An 8,631-nucleotide genomic window follows, 5' to 3' on the forward strand; every position below is an offset into this window, starting at 1 on the left:
CAGTCCCTGGACCCATTATGTACCTCTGTAATCTTTTGACTACCACCCACAGGATAGGTATGGGGTGCATAATGAAGATATTAAACTGCTTTTAACGTTTCTGTCATGATGCCATCAGTTCCAGCTGCTTTACCCCCTTCATTCATAAAATATCCTACTTCTTTATTTGTCAACCGATTACGTTCATTTTTGGTGTACTATTAGAAGCTTATATCGACCATGTTTTGCTGAAGTTTAAAAAATATCGGCCAAAAAGCAAATGAAATATACAAATTTTACTAAAAATTACATTTGGCAGCGGACCTGTACTAAGTGGTACTTAGAAAAGTGGTTTTGACTCTTGCTGCTGATAGAACACTTCTAATTCCATCATTTCTCTGGTACCAATTCTATAATAAACCTTATCTTCATGCTAAAAAAAAAAATAAAGTTTAGAATTTTTTTTTTTGACATTTAGGAAGATATCGGTATTGTTGCCCCCACAAATCTGAAAATATTTGGGATACTTCAGAAAGGTACGTGCTAAACACAAATAACCCGCACATAGAAGAGAGGAGCTTACGACGACGTTTCGGTCCGACTTGGACCATTTACAAAGTCACACACCCCCCTCAAGGAAGGTTCCTTGATGTTGGTGAGGGGCTCTTGATTTAGGGAATTGGATCTGTGCTCCAGTTCCCCGAATTAAGCCTGAATGCCTTCCACATCCTCCCCCCAGGCGCTGTATAATCCTCCGGGTTTAGCGCTTCCCCCTTGATTATAATAATAATACAAAGTCACACTAACTAAACGAAGAGCAGGATGGGTATATAGGCAGGAGGTGGTAGTAGTAGCAGTAGTAGTGGTGGTAGTGGAGGGAAGGAAGTAGTAGTGGTGAGGTAGTAAGAGTAGGAGGGGCCAGTCAAATACTAAGAAAGAGCAGCACTGCAAGGGAGCTGGTGCCCACAGAGGGTAAGAGCAAGAGCATCGAGGGGGGAAAACAAATAAATAAATAAATAAATAAATAAATAAAGAAAGAAAGAAAGAAGGAACAACTACACAGGACAGAAGAAAGACAATCCAAAGGAAAAAAAAGGAAAGGGGAAAGGGGAAGAGGGAGAAGAAGAAAAAAGGAGGAATCAGGTTAGGTCACGAGTGTTCTGAAGTTTGGAGCATTTTACAGTGCAGTGGGAGAGGAAGGCATCTACAGAGACGAAGCCAGGACTAAGATTCATACAAGGAAAGTTGTGTATTATGGAGGATTCAACCAGATGGCGACTGTTAAAGTTGGAAGTAGGGAAGGTAGTTTTAGCAGAAGACCAGTCAATAGAATGGCTGTGATCTCTGACGTGGCAGAAAAGAGCATCGTTAGTGTCGGCAAGCCTAACACTATTTTTGTGCTCCCTAAGTCTGTCAGAAAGAGATCGGCCAGTTTCTCCAAAGTATTGAAGAGGACAGGAGGAACAAGAAATAGAGTAGACACCAGGAACATCTGAAGAGGGAGGAGAGGTATGAACTAGATTAGTGCGAAGAGTGTTAGTCTGGTGGAAAGTATGATGTCTAAGGAATGGAGAAAGTTGTTGAGATTAGAAAGACCTGAAATGTAGGGAAGGCAGAGGACAGAAGAGTTCCCAGAAGTAGAGTTTAGGAGAGAAGAAACTACGTTTAGCACGTGAGAAGGCAGAGTCTATGAAATGGGAAGGGTAACCAAGACGGGAAAATGAATTATGAAGAGTGGAAATTTCTGCTGGAAGGAACTGAGGATCACAGATGTGGAGGGCACGGAGAAAGAGGGAGATAAGAACACATTTCTTGACAGAGGAAACATGACAAGAAAAGTAGTGAATGTACATGACACTGTGCATAGGCTTGCAGTACACGGTAAAGGCAAAACCTGTATCTGAGCGGTTGACATAAGCATCAAGAAAAGGAAGCAAGGAATTAGATTCCCATTCAGCTTTAAACTTAATGGAAGGGGCAAGATTATTAAGAGCATCAAGAAATGGTTGGAAGAGACTAGAATCATGAGGCCACAGAGCAAAGATGTCATCAACATAGCGGAGCCAGAGTGAAGGTTGCACATCGATGGTAGGAAGAAGAACAGTCTCGAAGTATTCCATGTAAAGATTAGCAAGGACAGGAGAGAGAGGAGAGCCCATAGCGACACCGAAGGTTTGAGAATAATATTTCCCTTGGAAGGAAAATGAATTAGAGTCCACACAGAGGCGGATAAGATCAAGAAAGACATCAGTAGGTATAGGGAGATGAAGAAACCCTTCATGGGCCTTCTCTCTAAGAAAATCAAGGACATCATCAAGAGGGACATTGTTGAAGAGGGACTCAACGGCAAGACTAAGCATCTTACAGGTCGGGAGAGAGCGAACCCGTTCAATGAAGTCCTGAGAGTGACGGAGGTGGGCAGGAGAAAAAGTACCAAGAAAGGGAGTGAGGGTTTTGGCCAGCCAAGAAGCAAGAGAATAAGAGACAGAACCTCTAGAGGATATGATAGGACGAAGAGGAATATCAGGTTTATGAGTTTTGGGAAGGCCATAGAAATAGGGAAGAGAGGGACAGATGACACGAAACCGTTGAACAAGGTCAAAGTCAGGAGGACAGAGGTCGGAGAGAGTCCTTCGTTTCTTGTTAAAAGCTCTCTTGATGCGATCAAGAGGGTTGTTCCCACCCCCTCGGTGTTCTTGCTTTTATCCTCTGTGGCCACCTAGCTCCCTTGCAGTGCTCCTCTTTCTTAGTATTTGACTGGCCCCTCTTACTCTTACTACCTCCCCACTACTACTACTACTACTACTACCACCACCTCCTGCCTATATTTACCCACCCTGCTCTCTTTTTAGTTAGTGACTTTGTAAATGGTCCAAGTCGGTCCGAAACGTCGTCGTAAGTTCCTCTCTTCTATGTGCGGGTTATTTGTGTATTGTTCCAGTTACGGTATTGTGCCTTTTTTGTTATTTAGGTACATGCTATCTTGTAAAGCAATCATTCTGTTATGTTTGTTGTGAAAATCAGGTCAATTCATACATAAATAAGGATGGATTGCCCCCAGATAGGCAAATAACTTACTTCCGAGATATTGGCCGATACGCGCGGCTGCCCAGGTATGCGGGAAAAAAAAAATCCTGAAAAATTCGCTTTCTTTACACTTTTTCCGTAACCTACGAATGTTTATTACAGTTAACTATCATAAATTTCCGTTTTCTCTCATTATAGTGACTAGATTATTATTATTATTATAATCAAGGGGGAAGCGCTAAACCCGGAGGATTATACAGCGCCTGGGGGGGGGATGTGGAAGGCATTCAGGCTTAATTCGGGGAACTGGAGCACAGATCCAATTCCCTAAATCAAGAGCCCCTCACCAACATCAAGGAACCTTCCTTGAGGGGTATAGTGACTAGAGAATGGGTATATGGGAGAAGTCCATAGAGTTCTTTTCCTCTCAGGCGTCATATTATGCTATATATTACTTTTTCTAGTGTACTTTTTGTTTCTATGCTATTATTATATCACCTTAGATCCATTGTGATAGGTAAATAAGCCTTATAGTTGATATTAGCTCGAGTATAGAATATTTTGTTAGCTGGTGTGTGTCCGCCATCTCAGCACTATTCCCAGGAGAGGTTCCTGATTGGTTCCTGGACCATATTAGCTCCGCCCACTCCACCATGATCTCAAATGGTGAATTTGTATTATATTAGAAGTAAAGATGTAAGAAAACTATAAAAAAAAAAATACAAGGGGAAAAGGCCCCGTCAGGGCGCATGCTAGGCAAGGTGCAGTCACCATGCTTGTTATAAATGACTATAATTCCTTTTAGAAACATCATATAAAGATGATAATTACACCAGAGTGTTACCAGAAAGTTCAGCTAATTTTCGGTAAGAATAACTCAATTTTCGTATTTTTTTCGATTTTTTTTACTCCGCGAGCCGAAATGTTATGGGGCCCTAAAGCCTGGTGCACCTCCCCACACACTCACACCAGGCCCATGTCTGATATTACTTCTTCCCTCTCTTCATCAACATCTTCCCAATACCTCCAACTTTCCAACTACTTACTCCCCTATTCTGTTTTTAACTGTCAAATTAATTCGTTCCCTAGGCTTTCTTAACCTATTTATCTCACTTCAAATTTTTTTTAGCCAATTTTATTAAAAGTTGTTAAATATAAATACGTATAGTTAGTTAGTTTAATATGTTTATTATGCACCCTGTGGAAAATTTTATAGGGGTGATTACCTTTATGTACCTCAACATTATATACATACAAGTAATCTCATTGGGAGACAACCCTATATTGTTTACCGTAGTCACCCCGTGTAGATATGTGAGAAAACTTCACCACCTCTGGTCGCTGGAGGTGGGCCTTCGACCTCACAATCTTATTCATATCTATCCGAGGCCAGTATAGATTGGATAGCACCCACAAGTACGGCGCTACTCATTAATTGTGGACTGTATAGATTATATTAGTGTAACTGAATGAAGGGGGGGGGTAGGTTACACATGGATATATCCATCAAAGAAAAACATTTGTATATAATCCCACCACTTACCAGATATTCTCTGGGGGTCACTTGATGTAGCTGGATCACCCATAACCTATCCAATTACAACATACCTAACTGGCCAGTATCAGTCTGCTATAACTAGAAGGGTTACTTAACTGTGGGTGATTGAGACTCCTTATTTCCTCCATTCACCATCTCATTTCGATGTCCAGCTACACCGACATGGTTCTCATTCCAGCAGGACGAGGTATCCATTGGTTTGTCCCGGTTTAGAAGTTGTGACTCAATGAACTTCACTTTTGTTGAGATTTTGGCCTTACCAGCTAAGATATAATTATATAATGAACACTTAGCTGATAAATGACAGCAAATCGTCTACACAGCCGTCCCTGCAGACGAGGTCTAGATGCTGTCGAAACCATCACAACAGTGGGCTGTCAAGAGATACAATTTGTAAGTATAAATTACCCCTAGGGGGTGTTATGTCAGCATATTTCATTCGATGATGGCTGACGAATACTTACTTGTTTGGACTCAAAAGTCCACACCTTACTGCCGATTATAGGTTGATTACAAACTCCTTGTGACTCAAGAATTGCGCAATCCCCCGATCTACAAGAAATTCGTAACATACCTTGCTCTTTGTAACGTGAGCTATGGTGTTCTCAACACCTTCGACAGATATCGGTGACTTGATAGAAGCTGAAGTGTCCTTGGATGTCCACGTCTTCCATTGTCTAGGAAACGCACACTGGTACACTATGTTCAACAAGATTCGTCTTTATTGTTCACAATGTATCACAAGAGAAGCTGATCACACTTCTCTAAGTGTTTATTGTGTTGTGTGAGACACTTTATTCACACTAACGCACAGATCAGTGTCCTTTGCTGGTTATCCTGGCGTCAGTGTCTCGTAGTAGAGTCAAAGTTAGTTTGCCAGACGCCACAGTGCTCCATGCCGTCTCTGCCCCCAGCACACAAAAAAAAAAACGCTGACCTAGTACCTTGCATCCTTGTCACCTCCTCGATGAAGCAAAGCAGAATGTTTGTTTCTTGCTGTCTTAATCATAGACAACAATGCACTATCTTTACTATGGTAATAAAGTGGGAGTAGGATTTTCCTTAATTGTCCTGCTAAATAAGAGATGTACTGTCTCTTATAAAAATACACGTTGCAACACCCCTGCAAGGAGCAGAGGTCACTTGATTACGTGGCATCTGTGATCAGTTACTCACTCTAGCAGTAAACAAGATGCTCGCCCCTTCTAGTGGCCCCTCAGGGCTGAGAGGGCTGAAGGGGGCTGATACCCCCCTCCTGGAGAAAATTTCTCCACACTGGGGGGCGGCGGAGGTTCGCTGCAGGTGAACTATTCATCACTTAACATTAATTTGATTTTCTCACTCGCCACCACTGCTGCTTGTCTTTTCTGAACAGCTTTAGTCTGTGTGGTTTCTGGAGAATCACTAATTTTGTTTTCAACACTGTGTAATTCTAACGGCACTAGTTTATTTATTGTCCGCTTATTCACTACACCTTTGCTCAAAACATCAACTGTCCTGATGATTCCATTTGCATCAGGATATATGGTCACAATTTTTCCAAGTGGCCATTGGGACCTCGGACCATCATTGTCGATAATCACTATGTCACCAGGTCTTAAGGACTTATGATTTTCAGGAACACCAGCTCCATAGAAGTGTTCTCTCAATGAGGTGAGATAGTCTTCTCGCCAAATTTTCTCCCAACGTTCAATCACTTTATTAAGGTGTTTGAATTTACGTCTGAGTTGCTCAGGTTCGAAATAAGTAGGATCCTCTATGATTTCTTTATCATTCATGGGAGGAACAGGTTCGAGCCTTCTGCCATGGAGTAAATGAGATGGACTTAACACTTCTAAATTGTCCAGATCATCGGTAACATAAGTTAGAGGTCTGTTGTTGACTCTATTTTCTATTTCAGTCACAACTGTACGGAATTCTTCTAAGTCTATTCTCTGACGATGAAGAGTCTTCCTTAAACAACGCTTTACAATGCCGATCATTCTTTCATAAAATCCGCCGTGCCATGGAGATTTAGGAGGAATGTATCTCCAACGACATCTGCGTTGATTCAGCATCTGTTGTACTTCTGGTTGATCAAAGATCTTGCTTATATAAGCAGCACCAGCAACAAAGTTCGTTGCATTATCTGAAATCATCAGTCTGGGACATGCCCTTCGGGCTGCAAACCTTCTGAATAATTTGATAAAAGTTTCAGCAGACATGTCAGTGGCTACTTCTAGATGTACTGCTCTAGTTGTAGCACAAGTGAACAAACAGATGTACACCTTGATGGGAACTTTGTCAACAGTGTTGGTTAAAATTATTGGTCCAGTGTAATCTACACCTGTCACCTCAAATGGAGTGATATGACAAACTCTTTCAGAGGGATATGGAGGTGGACCTGGATACTGACATACTCGCATATCGTAGTGACGACAAGTAATACAGTCCTTTATTTGTTTTTTCACACTTTGTCGACCTTGAGGTATCCAGTAGGATTGTCGTATATGACAAAGTGTGTCAGCTACCCCACCATGTAACACGTTACTGTGGGCGTTTTGCACAATCAGTTTTGTTAGCCAATGATTCTTGGGGATCAATATTGGATGTATGGCTTCTTTAGGTAGTGAAGAATTATGAATTCTTCCTCGACATCTTATAATCTTTTCTGAGTCGAGATAAAGTCCTAAAGAATTAATCATAACAGGTTTCTTTGGGGATTTATCTTGTGTTTCTAGAAATTTATATTCTGTAGAGAAAACGTCTTTCTGTATTAGTTTCACCCAGTATTTAATGGGTTCAAGACATTCATAATCAGGTTTCATTCTTTTAATGAATTTAAAGACAAGAGCTGTAACTCTTAAGAGTTTACCCAAAGATGAGTATTTAGATCCATCAATGACTATTTCTGTTGTGTCTGCAGTATTTACACAACTTATTTCTGCTGTGTTCAAGCAGACTGTTTCTTCTGGCATAATGTGAGCTTTTTGCTGAGGCCAGTTATTTTCATCAGAGAGCCAGTTCGGTCCGTGGAGCCATAATTTATTATCCACAAATTTCTTAAGTGGGACACCACGTGACAACATGTCAGCTGGATTCTCTTGGGTAGAGACGTGAAGAAAGAGATAATCTCTCTGCATCTCTTTTATTTCTGCTACTCTGTTCTGTACATAGACCAACTTACTCTTATTATTTCTTAACCACTGGAGAACTGCTTCATTATCACTCCAGATCACGGTTTTCTCAATAGTGAGATGATCAAGTACTTTGTTGAGATAGACAGCTAATTTTGTACCTACATAGAGTGCTGTCAGTTCCAATTGTGGTACTGTTCTGACCTTCAAGGGTGCTACCCTGGCCTTTGAAGTAATTAGTGTACTTCCTTCAGCATTACTCATGTAAGCTACAGCGCCATAACCTCTGGTTGACGCATCACAGAACACATGTAATGTGTAATTGTTTCCCTCTTGACCTATTTGTCTGGGAAATTTAATTTGATGAAGTTGTTTAAACTCCTTGGATATTTCATCCCATGCTTGACTCATTTCTAGAGGCAAGTTCTCATCCCATCCAATTTTGAGCTTCCATGCATCTTGCATAAGCATTTTACCCTTTATGGTAATTGGTGAGACGAGTCCTAGAGGATCAAAACATTGTGATACCTCTGACAGTAAACTACGTTTAGTGAGTGTACTGCATGATTTATTGTTTATCTTTTTGAGACTCAAAGTATCTTCCTGTGTGTTCCAATTAAGTCCCAGCATATTGTTGCAATCAGGAATTTCAGTTTCAGGGAAATCTTCTTTGATAAGTTCCCTTAATTGCTTTGAATTTGTATTCCACATCCTTAGAGGCATATTTGCTTCTTTCATCTCCTTGTTAGCTTCTCTGTATAAGGATTTCAAATCCTCCTCTTTATTCACAGTACCTTGAAGATTGTCCACATAGAAACTTTTCTTTAAGACTTCTTTGAAGGGACTTTCAGATTTCTTCAAATGTGTATTTAGAGTAGCTTCTAGTAAGAATGGAGAGGATGTTGCACCAAATAATACTGATTTGAAACGATAAGTTTTCACAGTACTTTG

The 8,631-nt window shown here is 40.8% G+C and overlaps 1 pseudogene; it reads right to left on the reverse strand.

Annotated features, from left to right (window-relative positions):
- Positions 1 to 1,232: 1,232 nt before the first annotated feature.
- Positions 1,233 to 4,383, reverse strand: LOC138852812 (uncharacterized; annotated as a pseudogene).
- Between the last annotated feature and the right edge of the window lie 4,248 nt (positions 4,384 to 8,631).

This window comes from Cherax quadricarinatus, chromosome 1 (genome assembly GCF_038502225.1).
Source record: "Cherax quadricarinatus isolate ZL_2023a chromosome 1, ASM3850222v1, whole genome shotgun sequence".
NCBI classification, from domain to species: Eukaryota; Metazoa; Arthropoda; class Malacostraca; order Decapoda; family Parastacidae; genus Cherax; species Cherax quadricarinatus.